This window comes from Camponotus floridanus, unplaced genomic scaffold (assembly GCF_003227725.1).
Source record: "Camponotus floridanus strain SB8 unplaced genomic scaffold, Cflo_v7.5 scaffold38, whole genome shotgun sequence".
NCBI lineage: Eukaryota > Metazoa > Arthropoda > Insecta > Hymenoptera > Formicidae > Camponotus > Camponotus floridanus.
Window position 1 is genome coordinate 1,252,774 of NW_020229525.1, and position 23,326 is coordinate 1,276,099.

General features: G+C 43.4%; 1 long non-coding RNA gene across 1 annotated transcript in view; it reads left to right on the top strand.

Annotated features, from left to right (window-relative positions):
• The first annotated feature begins 1,642 nt into the window (after window positions 1-1,642).
• Window positions 1,643-23,326, top strand: part of LOC105257725 — a 111,920-nt gene continuing 90,236 nt past the window's right edge. The window contains exons 1-2 of the long non-coding RNA XR_889686.3: window positions 1,643-1,909; window positions 2,361-2,392. This is a non-coding gene — a long non-coding RNA (uncharacterized LOC105257725). The remainder of the gene's footprint in view (window positions 1,910-2,360; window positions 2,393-23,326) is intronic.

Below are 23,326 nucleotides of genomic sequence, written 5' to 3' on the forward strand. Positions count from 1 at the left end.
AGTGTCTCAAGTCTAAGTTTGCGCGAAGAAATTTCAAGAGAAGAGAAAACCGTTTCGCGATCCTCGTGGTTCTGGACGAGATCGATCGAGAATTCTTTTAGCATGAGCTCGCCCGTTTTCAGGAGGAATTAAGGTTAAGATTTAATTTCTGATTAGGCGGCATCGTGCTCTCCTGGGGGGAGCAATCTCGCTTGGCCATTGTGACTGACAGAAACGCGCGATTTCACGAGATGGAAGGACCGACTGGCATACGAATCGCCTGCTTTAACCACCTCTAGCTAGCATTTCGACTAATAACGACTAACCCGCTAGCAGCATTCTACCTATAATGGTATGCGCTAGCGCGAATCTCCCATCTTCTGTATATACATATACATATAAGTATGTAACGAAGGCACGGATTTCCTATCCCTTGAAAAAGCGCCTTCTTATCGTACAGCCGTCTGCACCTTTTCGTCGAAGCGCTTTTGCGGCGCGAATGACGACAACGTGAAGCTTATAGTACTTTTAGTGTATAATAAAATTATTTTATTCAAGTTTGGAGCGTTGTTGAAGTAAACATTTGAGTAAGAATTTGCTATTACTAAACAGGTCAGTAGAAATGGCCAAACAATTATATGTGCGCGTGTATTTTTATAAATCTTATTATTTGAAGATTAAAATAAAAAATAGGAACTCACTGCAAAAATATTTGTAAGATATGAAACAAAATTGTGTGACCTGTACGATATAAAAATATACTTGTAAAATATAAACTTTGTTATAAAAATTATATGCTAAAGAAAAATATAATTTTAAATTAATTTATGGAAATATTATATTTTTATGAAAATATTCTAATTAATTGTAAACCTTAAACAATCTCAGAATATTTTATATTTTACACGTAAACATAAATCTGTATATATATAGAAGCATATATATATACATATTTTATGACATAATATAGTAAAATAAATTACTATTACACAAAGAGCAATTAATATTATGATTAATAAATAATAAAATGAGTTATGATTTACTCACCTCACGAGTGCTTTGCCGTCGCCTGCTGCCTCCTAGGACCTGCTTCTTTTCTCTTATTCATCCTCTTTGCTGCTCTTTTGTAGCACTCACACAAGAACACTGCTTGTTACGACTACGTGCGCATTAATTACCAAAATTAACGCTCGCGACACTTTACACTTTCGATCATTCGAATCACACATGATGCTTTACCTATATTGCGACGAGAGAATAATATTAAACTAAATAATAACAGCTATAATCACATTACATAATAATTATAATCTGCACTTCGAAAAGTATATAATGATAATGGAACATACACCGAGTAACACGCGTCCGCTACTTGCTCGTTCGAACTTGCTGTACGAATGATAACGAGATATAATCCAAGTGTCGACAGAAACGCGTCGTAAAATTCGACACAATAGAAAGGAATTTGAGGCGTACAGCGCGCTACTGTTGACGTGACCTTGTTCCTGGCGTGACCGTGTCAGTCACGCGGTGATAGAGAGCGAGTACGGAGCAACATTCCCTGTGTCGTATTATCGTAATAAATTTCTTAAAGTGTGAATCGTGAGTTTCGTACAACTATAGCTTTCGTATTATTCTTTTATTACAATATTAAGTATGCACCTCGCATTGGGAATATCGTGAAAACGCAATTAATTAATTCATCGCGATTATTATAATCTTTGTGTTATTTTCCTATCGCGACGTAAAGTACACGTCATGTATGTTTAATATCGAGTGTAAAGTGTCGTGTAATCGCTGCGTTTTCTGGTAATTAAAGTGCGTGAAATCGTAATTAACAACGCGAGTGACGCGTATCGTGCGAGTGCTGCAGAACAACAGCAACGGGAAGGAGCAGGCTCGGGATGGCATCAGGTGAAGCAACCATAAGGTGAGAAATTTATAACTTATGATTGTATTATTTGTTACTTGTGAAAGTAATTGTATTTATCTCCGCGGTAGTTTGTCTTACATTATTATAATTATGAGACATATATAAAATATATATTTTAGATTTTATTTTAAAAAGCTTTTAAAATATTTATAATAATTATACGAGTTTGTTACAATAAAAAAATATATATAAATATATAAATATTTCAACATTGCTTAAGATTTATAATTTTTTTATTTGAATTATGTATAAGAGAAAATTAGAGAAAAAATAAAGATAGAATTAGAGATGCTTATTTACACATTCCAAAAAGTATTTAAAAAGAATTTTTTCGGAAATAATTGTATAATTTCTGTTAATAAAATGCCTGATAAATGTCTGTTTAATTATTTTTAAAAATATTACTTTGGACTCTATTTTATAATTTAAATACATTTGTATTTTACAGGTACTACAACTCTGCTATTGCGCATCGTACCGGTGAGTCTTAAATAAATTTTTATTATATACGATGTATAAAATTTTCATATTGGGGGGGCAGACTCAAAATTACACTCTAAAATTTAAAAAAAATATGTATATAAATAAAAAACAAAGGGACTTAACTCGAGCGTAACTTCGTAATTTATTATTACGCATTATGTTGAAAATATCAGATACGTATCGATTAAATCTATTTTTACAAGTCGTTGTAAATATAATATTAAAAAAGCAAGTTTAATCATTGAATTTATATTATAATTATTATACTATAATTATAAATTATTATAACTTATACACGTTATACCTTCTTATTGAAAGTACTTTTTCGTACTTTCTTTTCGTTTCTTTCCATCACGAAATTTATAATAAACATTGATATCGTGAGATTTTTGACGGCACATGTATAGATGCACGAAAATAAGCCCCGAAAGACCAAGCAAGGCGCGAATAATATTGCAACGTGCGGTCGAGGAAGCGCGGTACGGAATTAAGATTCCGAGGAGGACGAGTCGCCGGGATCTCGGCATTAGACTAACGCGGGCTTAAGTCCTCAAGATAATTTACCGTTCAAACGTTAACCGGGCACGGGTTGGCTCCTTCGGTCGGGTGCGCGAGCGGATGAGAGAGGATAGGGAAAGAGAAACGGAAAGAGAGAGAGAGAGAGAGAGTAAGGAGAATGAGTGAGGAGAGGAAGGGGAGGAAGAAAGGAGAGTAACGTTCTCCTGGGCTTGACAACGCCACGACGGCTCCCGGCTCCCGGAGCTTTTTACCCTCGCTGCCGGTGACACATTTCTTGATTTTCAGAACAATGGCGCCATGCGGCAAGGAGGGTGTGTAAGACCGCGTGGTAAACAAGGTAGTACACGTACCTGGCAAGTAAGTACACGAGGCCGAGCGTCTCGCGGCGCGTCGCGGCGATTCGAAATGCGCATCGCGTACCGTCACGCCGCTCCCCCGGCGCTCGTAGAATCGAACACGGTGGCCTCGCGAAAATCCGCGGAGAAAAGCACAGGCGGAGGGATGCCTCGTGCAGGGACTGCCACGGTCTTTTTCTTAAAAAAGACCGTGCACGAGCGAAAGAATCTCCGGGGCGACTCCGGTATTCCCTTTACGTTTCTCGTATCTAGATCGGCCCTTCTCTTTTTGAATACGAGTCGGCGAAATGACGTTCGGGGAGTATCCGAGTGATCGAGAAAACGAAAAAGAGAGGGAGAAAGGCGAGGAATATTTATCGATGTTATTTGGATTCGGACGATTCGATAGCCCGCGATGGTATATTGAACGTGTGCGAGGCGTGTTTGCGCGAGCGCTCCCTTTGACTCGCTTTGGGAGTCGGAATGTCTTTCTCATTGGCAATTTTCGGCGTCAGTGAGGTGGAATTCTAATAGCGCGAATTTTAATTAGATTAGAGTTAATTAGATTGTTGCGTTATATTCAACGCTCATGTAAGCGCAATTAAATTTCGCGTAATTAATTGTTTAGGTATGAATCGAGTCAAAATGTCTTTTTGAGGAAGTCAGTGAGTTCATATTGTTAATAGCCAACCAATTATACATTTTGCTTTTAATTCCCCAAATACAGCAATTAATCCACTCGCGGCGAAATTAGAAATTAAAGAATCTTAACGTCGGAAAATTCGTACATGCGATATCGAGGATGAAGAGCCACGTCCTTCGCGCAAGATCCAGGACGGAGTCGACAATGCGATCTGCGCGCTCGATATCACCGTTTTATCTCAGAATTGACGAGTCCTACGCGGATAATAAGAGAAAGGCGAGCGAAGAAGAGAGAGAGAGAGAGAGAGAGAGAGAGAGGTGCTAGGGGATGTAGTGGAGAAGAAAGGGAAGAAAGAGCGACAGACGTCTCGTTCTGGCCAGACGTTCTGGACGGAACCATCCGCAAGAGACTTCTGCAAGCGAAGGGATGAACTAGCGCTGGATGATTATTTCGTGGATCTCCGGGATTGAATCCGCGTTGGAGGGTGCTTGAGGGTGCGTCCAGGCCCGTCCTTCGAGAATGAGAGTCCGTCGGCTCGGCTTTTCATCCGATACGACCTTCTAGCACCGACTGCGACCGCCACTCCCGGTACGCGGTGTCACGAGCCAGTCCGATGCCGCCGCCAACGTTCCCTCGTTCCCTCCGTTCCCGCCTACCCCCCTCGCAAGTTTACCGCCACCCCCGAAGAAGCTCTTTATCTAACCGCGAATAATCGGACAATTTTCCACGTCACCGCGTTCGCTCGTCTTGCGACGAGCATTCGTCGCGTCTGCCCCCAGCTTTTGCGGAAAGTAAAAGGGAATCGAGGATGCCGACAAGTTATCATGGCATTTGCCGTGAATCACGAATGCCGTAGGATCGCTCGAAAAGATATCGGTCTTGTTGCTCGTCGTTGAAGGAAAATACACGAGAAATGCGTAAAATGTTTCAGCATCGGACATTTGTATAGATGACAGATGTTGAGAATTACAAAGATGATTTAGCAAATTAAAGACTATGAAAAGAGAAATCTTGATAAATAACAAATTTAAACAAATTTTATTTTTTTACATAATTTTAATTTTAGTCTTAATTTTGAGAGAGATTTCTTATCGATTTGGTGGAATTTCTTTTTAATTTCAACAATTTTTAAGTTTTATTTTGTTTTCATAATTTTTGTTCTACTTCGATAAGTTACATAGATATAAATAATGAAAAGTGTTTATGCTGCATGATTATTAGATTCATACATATAAAATCAGATATTTTTAAAAAATTGCAAATGTTTTAAAACGTATTAGATAAATTATTCTTGAAAACTAAATTTGCGATTAGGCAGATACAAGCGAGGAAGGCATACACATTTTTACGTTCAATTACTTGCTATACGAGTCGAGAATATTTCGCGTTCCTTGAATAAACGGCTGTTTAAAAAACGAGGAATATATCTGAGTAGGCGTCCAAGAAAGTTTTCTGCGCCCTTATAATGTAAATTCGGCGTCGGGTGGAACGCGATCAAAATTTTAATCAGCCAGCGAGAGTATCTTCGTGACTCTCTGCTCCAGTTTCGGATTCGCGTTCCGGAATGTCAGGGTGAATCAGTCAAGGGGTCGAAAGACGCGGCGCGATTCTATTTAGCGGCACGTCGTTTGACGGGGTTTATTGGGGGTGCAACAGGTCGGGTTAGACTGGAGTGTGTTCTCTCACCACCATCATTAGTCAACGTCACCACCCGGCTCTCTCTCTGTGTACCTACCTCCACGCTCGGCTCCGTGCTCTCTCTTCCATCCTCCCGTCCTCTTCGCCTCTGTCTCCCTCTGTATCTATTACCGGTATAACGTCGACTACTAAATCGCCCGGCGCCTCCACCAGCCGCTCGGTCATGCGTGCGGCTTCACCTCGAAATCGCGGAAACGTTTCGTAACGGTTCGTTCAACTAACTGTTTTACTGACGCGATCCCGACTGTAAAACAAGATCGCGCCGCGCAACTTGCATTTCTTATCTTTAATTAAAAGTTGGGACGGATTTGTAAAAAGTACAGTCTACTTATAAAAAGCAATGAAAAAATTAACGGAAACAAGTTATCATTATGTTTCTACAATTGATAACATTTCACGCAAACAGGAAATAAAAATCAAATAACGCTATTCCAAATATAAAATTAAAAGATGAGATGAAACGTATAAATTTTTTTAAAAAGATCATTTATCGTCTCTTTGTTGATAATCTTGATTATCATGCAAACATCTCGCGTTAACGCTGATTACATTTTGCATCGCTATCGAGATGACTTTGGAGCGCTTATTCAAATTTTCGTAAGCGGAAATCCTTAATGCCCGAAATAGTAGCTTGCAGCTTTCCAACGCGATCGCCACCGAAACGTCTCGCTAGACGCACGATTGTTAAACCACGCGCCGGGTATCGTAACACCGGAAAAGCAGTAACAACGATACCTCTACAGGCCTCCCCCGTCGTGTCGGATCGCGTAATCCCGGCAGGATCATCCCATTGTTGTTAGTCCACGTGTGGATACGAGCTTTGGAGTTTCACGAGCAGAAGCCACACACTCGCCACCTACTCTCTCCGGGCCATATTTTCCGCGCGTTCTCTCTGTGTCCCCGGTAAGTATAAGCTCTTTCCAACAAATCCACCACCTCATTTAGTGCCATACCGGAGATTAGCGCGAAAGCCTTCTTCTTGTGTCGCGCAACACGTCTGACCACGTATACGCGAGCGCTACTATATGCTAATTCTTCGCGGCCGCTCGTAATAACCGGGACACATTCTAATTTCGCAACCCGCAAAACCAGTCGACTGTGCGAGCGCGACTCCTTAAATTTTGCGCAAATACGTCCTCCTCTTCCTTCCGCATCTCGATTCTTTAGCGTTTAGCAACTTCAACTGTCGCCCCCATATCATTACTTTAAATAATATTTATTTCAACAAATAAATGTTTTAATTGCTAGAATCGATATTTTTATTAAGACGGAAGAATTAGCTTAAATCTTTCAATTTTAGAATGACTAAGCTCAATTTCAGAATAATTAATTTCGTCAGTATTTAAACGATGCAAATATCACGTTCAGTTTAATGTGCAATAAACATATTTGAATAATATATTTGAATAATATTTATACTCTCTCTCTCTCGTTTTGTACTCGAAAAAGAAACATTATAACCATATTAAAGAAAAAGGCTGATACAGATAAGAAGACTGATAAAAAATTTAGGAATAAATTAAATTAACTCTTGACTTTCTTTCCAGTAGCCTTCGCGCGAAATAAAAATAGACTAGAAAAATTTGTTAAGCCAGTTGCAGTTGTAATATTTCGTTTAAAAGATTTGAATATAAGCCGACCATCTCATTAATCCGATCATCGCTGTGCATGTATGTATATATTCCAATTATTACTCATTTTCCCTAAAATGCAAGGTCGTAATTTGTACGACTATCGAGAGAATTATAATCAATATCTGAAAACGTCATCACGTGTGTACCATGCAAATATTAATTCTATTTCATTGAATTTTTCATGAATTATAAAACAAATGTTTTTAACAAGCTTGTTAATTGGATTATTGACAGATTATTGGGCAAATTTAATTAAAGTTTTAAAAAATGCTTAGCATTAAAAAGTATAACAAAATACTTGATTATATAATATTAATACGTATTTGAAGTTGTCATTTAATATCAGTTTTAAAATGCTATTATTTATATTATTCGTATTCAAAATGGCGCAATGCTAACTAATTAATTATACATATATGATGTGCGTATAACGAATGACACGTACAATAAAATGGAGACTGTAAAATCTTTTCACACGTAAAATACGGGTAAAAAGTGCTTATTCTGTAGCGGGAAAATTTGTGCTAATTATCGAAGCTGATACTTTTGATTCCATAGACCGACGTGCGGACTGGCACGTGTAGGCTTTGTAAAGTCAAGTAATTTCAGCGCGTTCCTCGTGATCGGATCGGAGCTAGCCTTAGTGCCAGGAAGGTTGAAAGCCGCTGTCAACATCTCTCAGTGGACAGCGCTGTCTGGCCCGTAAACCTTGTTATCAACCACCGGCCATTAGGGGTCCAAGGCGACAAAATGCCGAGCAAAGTGCCATCTTTCCCGAATAATTACGCTCCACATTGTCGATGCTACCGCGGCCCACGTACCTTCCTTATCCGCTTGCTTGAATTAGGAACGCGGGGAGCTTAACGATTTCAATTGAGGACGTTACCAACGCTTTCTCAAAGCATGAGCGTGAATTAAAACGCGCGCTTAAAAGCGCGCGTCCTTAAAAGCGTGCATAAACAGGACGGCGATAATGTAATATATTTCAGAGACATCCGGCGCGCGCCGCGACGGATAAACGTTCTCGAAAGCGCGCACTTTATACGCAAGGAAAACTTGTATCGTATCTTTCGACTTTATTCTGCTACACTGTATCCTTAACGCGGAATGCTTTTGTCTTGAAATTGTACGTCAAGCACTTTTGGCAACAATCGCAAAAAATGCTTCTTGAACAATTTTATATTGATCTCTCTCTCTCTCTCTCTCATAATCAAAGTATAACAATTTCTTTAAGAGGAACTGGTATTTAATTCGCCAAACATCTTTATCTCTTATCGATATATCGTAGATTATTGTCGAAAGTTGATCAAGATAATCCACATATTTTCAACCAAAAAAAAATTATTTATCTTATCAAAGTAACCCAATATTTGCGAATCTATTTTCCAGAAATACCGCGCTTGCATATTTTCAACCAAAAAAAAATTATTTATCTTATCAAAGTAACCCAATATTTGCGAATCTATTTTCCAGAAATACCGCTTGCATGTATCTTGATATCATATGATAAATATTATAATCAAAGCGCCACAGTAATTTTCTCAATGATCTCTTTGTAAAGCAATATAGGTTAATACGAGTTAATTTTATTAATTATATCGGTATTCGTTGCGGAAAAATAGGCTAGGGCATTTGGAAAGGCATACGCGTCAAATTTGATCCATATTGCATACACAAATTTTTGAACACAATAGTGTAATAATTCGGTAATGAGGTTGCACAGATATAGAAATTGGAGTTGTTTGAGGATGGCTCGCGCCGCTGGCGGCGATTGCCCGCGTTGTTTGAGGGCGGCTCACGCTGCCGGCGGCGGCGGCTGCAACGCCAGGGGGTGGGCGGATAAGGGGTAGGGGATGCAAACGCCTGTCGACCCATCGCTCATACCACGTTTCTCGTACACACGCTGATCTAGTTGTATTTATGCCGGCAGTGAATCACGTCGAAGGTTTGATTTGTCGATGGCTTTTATGGACGGGAATTAACGCGTGCAGCGCTTCGCATTTTGTTACTGCAAATGCTCACCACCCTCCTCCTCCTCCTCCTCCCCCCCTCTCCCCCGCCGACCCCACTCGCCCGGCCCCATCCTCTTTCGGCCACTCCAACATTTCCGAATGACCGGTAGTCGCTCGATGATTTGTACTTCCACTTTGCCAATTTTTTTAATGCGGAAACAGCGGTCGAACGAGCGTTGCTATTGCGTTGCTTTTTTCAACGCTGCATTCGATCAATAATGATTTAAATTATTTTTCGCGGCTATACGCGAAGATGACGAATTGCGAGAATGCATATCGGGTTAATTAATATTTATTTTTGCAAAAAAATTGTTGGCTACAAACTATAATGATGCACCTGTTGAAAGATTGGCTTGTTAATTGAATTCGAATATTAAAAACGGTACATATATATATATTTCTCATTATTTTTATTCGAACGTACAAGACATTTACACTTTACGTATTCCACTCATATATTGAGACGCCACCTATGTTTTTTTTTTACGTGATATCACAACGATGGATACGCCTTAATTTAAAACTTGGGTTAATTAAAAAGATTTATGGCATTTTCCCTTCCGAATTACTCTTATCGGTATCAGTTGGAGATTTTCCGGCCCTTTTTGCTCGAGTGAGCGGTTGTTTCCTCATCCCTATCTCACCGTGACTGGCATTGAGGTCATAGAGGGGAGGATCGCGTTTAAGCTTCGAGAAGAAAAGCCCAGAAAGAAACAAGACTGTTGGACGATGCTCGTCCCTTGGTCCATCGTGCATCAGAGTATTTTCCGCTCCGCACTCTTACTCCTTGCGCATCGCAAAGACCCATAAAACCAAGTGGGGTGGAATAACAATAAACTATCCTTATAAATCTTGTCCGTGGACACCGGGCGGTTTCGATAGCGCAGCCGATTATCTCGGGAAATGCGTTTTCTTTCGCGAAACAGAAACTCGCTACAAGGTTACGGCCGATGAAGGGGAGAAAAGGGCTTAAATAAATATCGGTAGGCTTGATTTGCTTAATATTTACGAGTCTTTAGAGTGCCTTTTAAATTTTTCACGTAGCTTTCTCTCTTTGTTGCGAATAAAAGGGGGATGAGCGCTAGCTTGCAGTGCTAAAATTAATCGTACTTTCAAAAGTGTTTTTGTTTGCCATTTATTTTGCATAAATTTTATCTCAATATAAAGAATACACGATTATATAAAAGATTTAATTTGTTTAATATTAAAAGCTTATTATATTTCTTGCATTAAATGTATCGTTTCTCTCTCGAAATTGGAAAATTAATCTCGTTAAAAATGATACTTTTTAGGGATGTTGAAGTTTTGTCAAGTATACGTGATTCATTAATTTCATATAAAAAAAGAATACGGTATAAAATAAAAAGGTGTCGAAGGAAAAAAAAATGTGCTCGCTCGGCATCCCTCGGTGCCTCATCGCGGGTTATGGAATGTGAGCGGCGAATCGCGCGACAGAGCTGCGTGCTTGATTTCCATCTGTTGGCCAAAGCCGGTGGAGGGAAATAAAATAATCGACGTCGCGTCAGTTTCGATCGAACCGCTCGCCCCACCATCCGCCACCGCCGCCGCCGCCGCCGCCGCCACCCCTCGCGAATAGTTCGGAGGTATAATATGCGGTGCTCACGGTGATTTATAGGCACGTGATATTTCGATACAATGGCAGCAGTGGTGGCAACGATGGTGGGACCCGCGGGTGGAAGGAGAGAGGACCGCGGTAGGAATGGGGAACAGAGAGGACGGAGGAGGGTAACTTCGGGCTGAGAGGTTACCAATGTGTGTCGAGCTTGCAAAATGAATGCCCGCGTTTCTTGCCCCGTGGACTCTATCATGTTGCTACCATACACGCCCCGACTGCTGCTTGGCTGCTAGCAGAGAGACCGGGGGTGGCCGGGGGTTGGCGCGGGAGGAGGCTCTCTCACTTATCTCGCGGTCCGTAAATAATAAAAATATAGACATTACGCGCGTATATCAATGCGCGGCCGCGTTCGAGGTTCACTTTGCGTTTTAAGATAAATTCGCCGCCTACCCGCGATCCTACCTCGAAAAGCCGAGAAGTGAATTAGACGAGGGGTAAAAGGAGACGAAGGTCGAAGGAGAGGAAAAAAAATGGTAAATCGCCGCAGGGGTAAACTCGCGCGACATCGATTCTCCTCTCGTCTCGCTTCCCCAGCGCGAGATAATGCTCTGCCTCGTTTGCGCGCGCGGTCGATCGAATCGAAACTTGGCGAGTTAATTTGCACGACGAGTCGGACGAATTGACGGGGTCGACGGCGATGCCGTCGATATTACTTGGCCGTTCGTTTTATCGGCCTAACAATAACCCGTTAATCTGTCCTTCTGTGTCTTGCAGTCGGACAGTTTCTATAACCTAGATGCAACAACTCGCGCGAGACGTAGCTACAAAGAACTCAATTATTGGGCCGAGCGACGCGGATCCGATGAAATTGTCAAGATCAGGAAAAAAGGACAAGTCGGTTGCGCGCGCGCGGTATCTATATATCGAGCCTTGAAGAATCGCCATGGACTTTTTTTTTAACGTTACGTCAACCAGAAGACCGACGTCGTATCTGATACAAATAATTCTTTATCGACTTCCGTGAGGGGTGCGGCCTATATCCGAAGGACATGACCGCGCGGATATCGCACAAGTTGCGACTTTCTATAGAGATAAACCATCGCTTTTATATCTTGCTTTTACAACTTTTTCTAAATTTAGATTCTAATTTATTTTAGATGCGATTATTGATAACATATATTTATGACAATCTTTATGATTATTGGTAACATTATATTTGTGACAATCTCTCGACCAATAACAAACATAGTAAAATGTAACAATTGTCATTAAAAATATTTTAATTCGGAATCTATGGTAGGCTAGAAAAACGAGTAAAAATGTAATAATATACCAAGGAAAGGTGTATATCAGCAGAAATAAATAAACGTAAAGATCGTCATTAATTATATAGCATGTTGTGTTTGAGGGCAGACGCTAAGATAAATAGAGAGATTAAATGTTCCCGACGAATCTAATCTTGGCTAGATAAAGACGGACAGTACCTTCTGTTTCGGAAAGAGGGAAAGGCCGCCAGGCGACCCTTCTTATTTTACGGGTGGAGGTTTGGGTGGAGGTCAATCGGGGAGACATCGGCGTTCGCGTCGCGTCGCGACAAGCGAGCGGCAAAGGCATCGGCAGTCCGCAGCCGCTTTATAAACTATTCCTGTTGTCTCCTTGGGTATTATTCCGGTGCTGATTTATCGGCGCCATTAATTAACGGGCGCGCCTTTATTCGTACGAAAGGGACGCACCTATTGCTCACCGGTTAGACGCCAATTCAGTGCCATTGTTCTTGCGTCGTTCGCACACATACAGATACACATCCGTGGACGCGCATACAGACTCGCGAAAGCGCGTAGGATACGCAGTCGCACATAGCGAAGCGGGCGAGGTGGCGCGCGCGAGCGCGACGATAATTTTTCCGAGTGAAATAAAGTCAGGAAAAGCGCAAGCACATCGGTGGAGAACGTCCCCCGAAAGGGTGGAAGAGAACGAAGGGAAGAATGGGACAAGTCCGAAGTGGGCGGGCTCGTAAACGCCGTGAGAAATATTTTTCCACCCGCGAAACAGCCTTCGCCTCCATCCTTCCCCCTCCTCCTCCCCCTCCCACCCCTTCCTTCTTCGGTTCGCCTAGGCGAGTGTGGACACTTCTTTTGAAATAATGCTTCGGATATGGCGACGATACGAATAAATCGCCGAGCCAAGACTAATGTGGAAAGGGGAGCGGGGGAGGCGAGAGAGGACGGGACGCGGCGAAATAAAGAGGGGACGAAGGAATCGCTTTTAAATCGATAATCGCGCGGGAACACATGTACCCCGTGTGCAATCTCACCTACGCACGGAGCGCCTCGCGCGCGCGTTTAACCGCACACTTGAGGAATCCCGCGCGCGTATCAGCGTTTTGTATTTTCGAGCGTAATCAAATTGGGTCGCGCGCGCGTCTCCCCCCTCCCCCTCCCCCCCGCGCGAAGGGGATGAAAAAGTTACAGTTTCCGACTTTTGCGCGAAAATGCCACGGTTGACCTCGGACTAAACCGTAATGATTTTTCCGTTCCCCTCTTGCCCCTTCCCACGTGGGCGTTTCGCCGGGGAAGAAGAACACTCGCAGCCGGCTAATTAAATATGGATGGCGATATCCAGCTGGAGAGAGCCGACGGCGGGGAGCGAACGGCGTTAACCCTTTTCGCGGCAATTAGCACGGGAGCCTCGTTTACTCCTGTTCACGAGGCGGAAGCCGGCTGGATTATTTCATCCCACGTAATATCGCGTTGTAATGTTCGTTGCCGGGTGTTTGAAATTGTTTGCCCCGCGCCTTCTTCAATGCCGTTTGCCGTGTCTTACAGCGCGCAAACGTTAGTCATTTCTTCTTTCTTTCCGCTGCCGACCGCGCGTCTTTTGCACGGATTTTGTATAGTTGGGAATAACCACAGGAGAGGTATATTTATATATTTAATCTACGTTGAAGAATGTTACAATTATAATTGGAGAGAAATTGTAATTAAAGAGAAGTAAAGCACACGTTGAATCAAACTTTTATTCGAACAAACTTAAATTTTTGTCTCTTGAATCTTCATTTTTATTTCATTCGAAAGAATTTTACATTTTGACACTAATGTTTACAGTTAATCTTTGATTTGAAAAAAAAATTATTGCAAAAGAATCAATTTTAAATTGGAAACATGTATCTCAGAAAAGTTTGATTCAAGTAATATTACTGTATTTATTATTTCTTTATTCATCGCATCGATAATTTTTACAAATTTCACAAATTATAGTAAATTAAAATTTGGACGTCTATAAATTATGGGGCAATTTATAAAACTGGCGAGAATGAATTAGCGAACTTGTCTTGATGGAATTTATTTTTTCGCATGTTAACACACGGATTCTAAATACAATCGGTAATATACAATCGGCGCTCTCGCGTGTATTCGTCGCGAGAAAGTATCACCGGCGTGTGCCAACGTTTTATAGAAAATTATTGGTGGGCGCCGACGGGCAATATATATTTTTTTATTGTTTTATCTCTTTCCCTCTCGCGCGCGCGCCGAGTCACACGTAAACTTTGGCCGATGGAACTGTATTCTGTCTCTCCGCTTGTCCATCAGCTTTCTGTCAAAGGTACGTACACGGGCGCGCGGTATCGGCCGATATAATGATAGTTCGCTGAAATTTTCCGCGCATTATTCGAGACGTAACACATGCTCGTTGTAGCGCGTAATTCGTCCGGACCGGTGGTTGACAGGTGACAGGCCTGACGCGGGCCAGCACGTGACATCTGTCAACTGTGAATGTTTCGAGCGCTGACGGGCGCGTGCTGAACGCTGGGTGACGTTGTTATCGCGTCGACAGTGCCGAACGATCTAATGAGGTTCGATGGAGAGCGGGAAAAAGGAGGAAACAAATAAATCCACAGTGATAAGGCAAAATCGAGCGGCGCGACCCGAGAGCTAGACCGATCCGGATTTTCAGAGTGATATTTCTACCATGTGTTGCGTCGTATTCGAGGGTGACCCAATCAGCTCTAAACAAATAAATTTTGCGACCGCAAGGCAAAACGAATATATTTCACGATCCGCGACGTTGAATATCATGGAGCATATTTTATTTTATTCGATCCTTAAAAGCTCCATGAAAAAATTTGCGTACAAATTATTTTGAAACGTATAAATGCTCTTTTTAAATTTTATAATATATAAATTTCACAATAATTTTTTCGCGAAAGAAACTTTACGGGAGATTATTCGTTGCAAATTTTAATGTTTTAAATATTAATTATTTTGCTAAAGGTTATTGAAGACTAAAAATTAAGTTAATTTAATTTTAATCGAAATTAATTGAAATTACGAAAATACAAATTTGTATAAAAGAAGAGGATAATTTAATTGCAATATTTTCGTTCGACGAATAAAATAGCGTAGAGAAATACACACGATACACGTTTGTCACGATATATTCCGAATAGATAACTGTATCAATTTAAACAAAGTATGGTACCTACAACAATAGCCTGATTCTTCTTCTCTGGCACATTCATTGATTCGAGTGCTGGAACTGACCAGCTGCGTTTACGCATCTCGAGTGCGTGCACATGGAGGGTCGCGGAAAAATGCATGGGGAATGTAAACGGTTCGCGGAACAGGGGTGTGAATGGAGAAGGGATAGGGGGTGTACGCCACACAAGGGGCAACAAAGGGGTGAAGGCGCGGGCGGAGAATATACAGGAAAGAGAAGAGAAGGAAAAAGAGAGAAAGAGAGAGAGACGGCCGTTATTTGTCACGGTAAGCGGCCTTTCTCGCAGTATTATTTCCCGCAAAGTGTTATTAACTGCGCTCATATTTTGCCTTTTTCTACCGTTTCCTTGTTGCTCCTTTTTCCCTTTCGTTCTGTCGCTGTTCCTTTTTTGTTTTTAATCGTTAATAGCGCCCGTTCATTTCGGCGCTTAAGCGCCCGGCGTCACGCGTAGTTATTTAGCTGAAATTTTAGTGCGACTACGTTACGCTTTTCCACGACTCCGTTGTGTGCGCAGGCTGTCCCAGAATCGGTACCAGACCAGAAAGGACCCGGCGATTCCTCGCCAAGAAAATGGAACGAGAAACGCGGAACGTATTTTCGGCTCTTGGCGTGATGGAATATTCTCTCTTTTTTTTTTTCTCCTCTACAAGCCATTTTTTGAGAGATCAGCGGTTAACCTGTCAACGATGGACCGCTTAAATGCCGCAATGAGAATGCGACGTGAAAGTTAAGGGGAAAGGGCGAAAGAAAAAGAGCGGTCTCCACGGAATCTCCTCGCCGGAGATGATAAATGATCCGCACATCAGCCGGAAAATGCGGGCGTGCTCGCGGACTCCGTTGACTGAATCAAACCACTATCAATCACGTCGACTCGCTCCTACGTGGAACGTAACCCCGACGATTCGTACGTAGGCGCTCTTAACGCATGGCACTAAAAACGTAGTTTTCCGCATTAAGGCTTCTTTCATTTGTCACCTCGTTTTACGGAAGCTCGTTTATTCGTCGGCAAAAAAACTAATGGCTGTACTCGATTGGTCCCTTGTAATCCAGTAGATTGCTGCATAACGGCAAGTGAGATTAGAATGGTAAGTTGACAGAGATGAGACGTAAAAGATTTGGTATAAGTAAAAAACTATATACCTCGTTTGAATTAAATGATAAATCATACCATAGTATTTGGGGAAACAATGTAATGCCTCCAATTGAAATAAAATTTTATTAAAACACACATTTTTAATCCGATTTTTAATCCGATTAATCTTAAAATGTTTTCGAATTATACATTCACTCGATGCTTTCTAATTCAGTCAAAGTATTTTATGAATATTAATATTATTTGTAAGAATCGGCGAGAATCGAGTTATACATGTGTCGGCCATCGTTTATCCATTTACGCTACACGAATAATTATGACCGATGATATTTGTCCTTTGGTCATCACTCTGATCACAGTGACGCTAGCCGAGCGACCACTATCGCGACACCCAGACGACAACCGCCGTCCACATCGTCAAATTTCGGATAATTGGTTGGCACGATGATAACGAACGAAACGGGAGACGGCCGTCCGGTTAACTGGCGGCCGATGCTCATTAATCATAATCGCCAATTTGTCAAATTAAACTACATAATTTTACGAGAGCCAGCGTAATAAACATACACTTATGCCTGTTCCAATTATGTCGACCGATCGAGTAGGTCGGCCCTCGAGCGCCGAAACGTTTGCGTTGAAACAACGCCGGCGAAAAATCGATCGAGGGCGAGCGAATATTCCGGGCTCGCGATCGAGCGTTATCGAACGGCGAATCTCTCGGTTCTGTCGGCCGGAGGAGCCGAATTCCAGGGAGATTCGAGGCGAAATGACGTCGCGGTTGGCCATCTTTCCGTCCGACTATCCGCGGGAATAATCCCCTTTAACCGGCGCAGAAGTAATAGGCGGAGCGCGCGAGAGAGGAACGTCGCCGTCGCGCACGTGCCGCCTTTTTTGTCGTAATAAACGTTTGTTTCTTTAGCACGTGGCGTCGTGACGAGAGAGGTGGAGCGGAGAAGGGAGGTAATCGAGGAAAGGGTTCTCTTTCGCCGAGAGAGGGTGGGCGTTCTCGCGGACGCGGTGTAAGTAATTAACGACACGTTTATACGATATCGTTTGCGAGAGGGCTGCGGCGGCCAATGAAGAACCCCGCTAATAGGAAGTGCTAACGGTGATATTCCCGAATGCGTTTCCGCGCGCCCGGAGAGTCGTTCCGACCCTCTCCCCTCGGTTTCTCCCGGCCGCTCGCGGCCCGCTGTAATTCTTCCATTAATTTTTGCTGAGCTCGAGACTAGTTAATATGCATTAAAAAGGGTTAATAAAAGTGGCGGTGGAGCAGGTCGCGGGAATATCGTCGGATCAGAACGGAGAAGAGATCTCGCGATACCGCGACTCGTAAAGGGTATCGTTCTCCCTCGCCTCGCGATTTCGATCAGCGGCAACAAAGAACGAGCCGTATTTCAACGGTATAATGGACTAGGAACGCATGATGGCGGTTTCTCTCGTTGAGAATCTTTCGTTTGCGTTTCTGAGAGATACCGCTCCCGCGGCCGCGCGCGGATTCTCGACGTCGCGCGCGCATATTTATCGCCGAAAAATGCAAAAGGGCAGACGTGGCGCGGCGTCGCGCGCGGACAAAGCGCCCCGGCGAAAGAGCGAACCGATATTTCGAGGCGGAAGCGTCGTTTTCGAGTCGTCGTGCCATTGTTCGCCGTGGGAATAATAATTGGTCTCCCCGGTAATCCTGGAGGGCGGCGAGGTGGCTGGCGCGGTTCAGGGTTCGTCGTCGGCTTCTCCCCGACGACGGTGCGGAAGGAAGAGCGACGAGCGGGGTCGTCGGTGGCAAAAGGGAGAGAGAGCGCGGGCGAGGCGAGGGGCAGGGGGTGATATGGAGAGGGCTGGTTTCTGGCTACGGATAGTCGCAAATCACTTTAACTGCGCGAGGAGCAGTTTGGAGCCGCTAATGGCGTCAAGTGTCTCAGATACCGCGGCTCCGGGGTCGTCCGGCCGGTCGTCGACGAGCCGATGTTCTCCACCGAAAACAAAGACGCCGAGAAAGCGCATTCGAGGGATGGTTTGGGAATCGCGTGAAATACCCTTTTATTATCGCCGGTGATCAAATTTTAGATGCCGAAAGAGAATGTATCTTCCATTTTTTCCAAAAACTATTCGATTCAAACACTCGATGAACCTGATTCGATCGAACGATATTATCGTTTAACGACTATAAAAAAAGCAATATAATAAGCGTATATAATTATTATCACGTTTATGTGTGATGCATAAAAGTCGGCAAAGTGATACACTTTTGGTATTGGATCCGCGCTTGTGCGGAAAATTCATAGAGTAAGAGTCCGAATTTGTCTTTTTCAATCATGTCGGCAACTCACGCGACGGTTTTCTACGGAGGAAGGTCGATTTTCAGAGGATGGTAAAAGAGCTACTATGACGGTACCCCGTTTAATGTTCGGACGAACGGCCGATCCTCACACACAGCGGGCAGTGTCCGCCATCCGTTACATCTATAAATCTAAGATAACAATATTGCCACCATCACCACTACCACCGCCGCCATCGCTATCGTCGACATCGTCGCCATCGCTTCTACCCCGTGCTAGGAGGGTCTGTAATGAATGTTTGTTCAGCGACCATTAGCGTTGCGCTCGGGATAGTAACATCGTGTCGGGCCCCGCAAAACCATTTCACGCACATGGGGACAACTCCGCGGTGTCGCTCGTCTCGATGCCAAGGACCATTCGCGCTCGCAAATTTTACGATTCTTGATATTATATTTTTAATCTCTCTACGCGCAAGATGCGATATTTCTATCCCGAATCTTTCCAATTCGAGACAAACGATTTCTCCTTCAATTCTGCTATTTTGACACATTTTTATTTTCCAAATACGATAACACATTTTGAAACTGTCGTGCCTATTTAAATTTCAGACCATAAACATGTATAACACGAGTGGAGGAGCGGATAAAATTGAAAATTTTTAATTTATAGAAAATTTGACCACATTTTCGATTAGTACGATAACTCAATGCGCAGTTAAAATTTAATGACAATTTCTATTATGAGAAATTGCAACGCGCAAGCGCTATTTGATATTATAGGTCACATTCGGAATGTAATTCTAACGTTTATAATTCATCGAACCAGACGTGCAAATTGCGATTTCTCGTTAATTAAAGCAGACATCCCGTCGAACGTGTTCGGAAAATCGGACAATCTGGGAAGCAGCTCTTTTAATGCCAATCCAAAATCCACGCTCGTCGGTTTCCTTTATCACGCGAAAAAAATGCGACCGATTTGTTCGGAATCGAGTTTATTTGGCAAACCCCGTGATTTCGCGTTTTGCACGACATAGCGAGCTTTCCCGAGCTTGCTATTGTATGTACGGAGAATGTATTAGCAACTTGCGTATCCGTGTAATCGACACTGACCGGGCCGCCGGTACCCTACGGGTATTTTTGGTAATAAAAAAAGGCAGGTATATAAAAATGCTCTGTGATCGGTGCGCACAGGTGTGAGTGAGCGGCGGGGGCCGCGAAAGGGGAACGGTGGGCGCGGCGGTAGCGGGCTGAAATCGACATCAGCGGCCGGTGCAAAATTTATTTATTATTTTTGTCGTGCAATTTTGTATCGTGCCCAACTGCGGTGAAATTAAATTATTATTTTACCGGTATAAATCATCGGTCGTTCGAGAGAGGGATGATCAGTGAGTGAGAGCGGGATGGAAGAGGAGGCGGGGGGGGAGGGGCAGGGGAGAGGAGAGAGAGCGAGGATCGGAATGGTCAGCGGAGAGTGGATGAACGGGGAGAGAAAGAGAGCGCGGGGGGCGAGGGGGGATGAGAGAGGGAAGGAAGAGACAGAGCGAAATGGTTCGCTTTAAATCCCCGCAAATGAATATTTATATTTTCCATTGAATTACTCTTTCGGGGCGGCATAATACGCGTGAAATTGAAATATATTCGATAAATTATTTTATCGAGCGACGGCACGGCTAATCGGCGTTATATTCCGCAGAAAATCCGGCGCTGCTGTGGCGGCCGAATTTTACGATGGCTGGGTCACGTCCGACCTTCGCGGCGAGAGAAACGGCTACATCCGTGCGAACGTCGTGTTGTGATACGCGAATCCGGAAACGAGAATTGCGAAGCGTAAAACGAGAGATTATCTTTGCGCGAATCTGCTACGCGTCATTTTGAAAGGTTTCGCTAGAATTTTTGCCATTTACACGCTCGTAAACTTGATATTCACGATAATAGCCTTTTATAGTTGCGCTCCCATTATTAATCTGATCCCGGCATCTTTTCGCATTTACATATCCGTTGTCCATTTTCGCGGGTTCGCGGTGGATTTTTTTTTCCACCCGCGTCCCTCAACTATATATTAAACTCTTGTAAACTTTTCGATCCGAAACGCGACAAAAAGCGGCCATCTCTCGCTGCTCTAATTTGTCGATTTGTTTCTCGCTTCTCATCTCCCGTGCGCGGCCAAACGCGGGTTTTAATTAGCCATATTTTTCTCATCGTTCGACCGCAATAAGATTCTTTTGCCATGCGTGTACATTAACGGACTCCATTGTAATGAAAGGTGCGATTTTGTTTCCCCATTAGCGGCCGGCGCGATGAATCGGCCGGGGCAAAATAATCGGAACGCGGCCATCCCGCGATCGACACTCGCATGCACGCGAGAATGATTGCGCTCTCCGTAATTCCATGTAAAAGCCCATTCCGCGATTTCGTAATTCGAAATAATTATCGGTACGCATTGCGACGGCCATTATCGTGAACAAACAGTTTTATATCGTAAACAGACGCCATTAACAAAGAAGAATTGTTTGGGTGTGTTTCGATGCGCTCGGCAACAAAACGCGCGTAGCCGCGGTAACTGCCGTAATAACGAGCCGCGCGGATTAATTTCGCAACGCGGGTATTGCGGTTCCCGCAACTAGCCGCGCCTCCCGGTCGCCCGACGAAAGAACCTTGTCCACCCTTCCGTCATCTTATCTCCTCGCTTTTCGCGAGGAGTAGAGGAGCGTCTCGAGCGTCTCGCACGGAGCGAACGCTGAAAATTGAGATTCACCATATTAGGGACGTAACCGCACTTTATTGGCCACGGAGTCTGCACGGCTGATACAGCCGCGTAATATTCCGTAATAACAATGATTTGGGGTGCAGGGCTGCTGGCAGTCTTGCCTCTCCCTCGATCTCCTCGCCGGCCCGGATCCTCCTCTCCTCCCAGTTTCTATCATCCTTGCGCCCATCGCTTCTCCTTCTCCACCCCTCCCGTTCCCTCTTTTCTCTCTCTTTCTCTTTCTCTCTTGCGCGTCCGCTCGATTGCCAGACTGCAAAACGATGGCAACGGACGGTGAGACGAAGGGAGATAGAGAGATGGCACGAGGGAGAGCTTGCGATGCAAGCGCTGGAGCAAACGAAACGCGGAACAAGGGGGGGGGTGAGACAGAGAGCAGAACCAGCCCACCGTGAGTTAAGCGTTTAATAAGCTTAATCACGCGACAGATCTGTGAGATACAACTTGCTTCGCCTCGCCACCGAGCCAACCCTTCCCTCCACCCCTTTCTTCCTCTCCTCCGCTATTTCATCTCTGCTGTACCATCTGCTGTTACTATTTTACCGGCGCGGCGGCACTATGATTGTGCGAGTCTCACCCCCAGCCTGGGTGCTATTAACGGCATATCTGTTTATTGCGACGCGAATAACTCAGATCCGCGACTGTTGAAAAGAACTGCACGTCCGCTCCGCCGATTGGCGTATCAGAAGCAAATAGAAATTTATCGCTTTCGTTTGCATATTCGATAAACATTCGAAAACTGATAAAAACTTTTTATACGGATATAATTATTCATAGCAAGCGCTTTTCATCCAAAATATTCATAAATTGATGTTCTGGTTTTTGAGCATTTTCTTAAACGAGTGAAGAAATAGATGCGCAATTTTTTTGCATGGACAGAAAGCGTCGGAAGCGACACTTTCTTTCTTTCACATCCTCTTGTTACACGTTATATTTATATTTACGAGCTTGGACAGCGAGCTTGGATCGCGCATGAATATCTCAGGTGGCTCGACGAGATGCAGGTTTGATGGCAAATAATGACGATTGCGAGACAATGCGCGCGAGTTAGTAAGACCGGAACAGGGATCAGAAACTCGTCGAAGTTCGACAGGCGCCAAACTTTCGATTCACATGCCGCACTCGATAATGGGGGATTCGGCTCGTAATTCGGTATAAATTAACGGCCATTCCGCGTGGGGCATAGAATCTTAGAGCGATTGTTCGAGGAGTGGTGCTTCCACGGCCGCGTCTGCAACGGAGAACGAACGGTCGACATCAGCATAAGTCCTCCAACGTGCAGATCGCGCCGAATAGTTCACCAACATTGATCATGCGCCGGTTGCCGATACGTGGAACAATGGATAGACTCGTCGTAGATTCCACTTGAAACTGCGCCCCAAGTTGGCGACTTTTAGTTGGATCGGACGTGCATCCAAATCGCTTTATAATTTTCTCAAAACAATAAAAACGGTAAAAAACACGCGTAAATTTTTCATTTGGGAAATAACGTCGCTTGATTTTACATAGATTCAAAACTTGTCAATTCACAATTCTTATGAAACGTGATTGAATAATTTATGAAAAATTGCTCTTAATATATAATTTACAAAAAAAATCAATGTAAAAATTTTAAATCTCAAAATTCCGTACAATAGATATCAAAGAAAGGGTATTACTTAAATATCAGTTAAATCGCAATTTCCTTGAAATAAACACGCTAATAAGGATGGAGAATCAAAAGTGAGCGCGGTTAGATGAATATCGCATAGAGCCAAAGTTCCGCAAGTTTTTTTCCAGCGATAAAGTAAGCTCGACAGGTCGACCTGACAAATAGGGAGTGCAGATAGCATTGCAGCTGCACGGCAATTAGCAGTCACTTCCTAGTTCCTTCAATGTTTTCTGC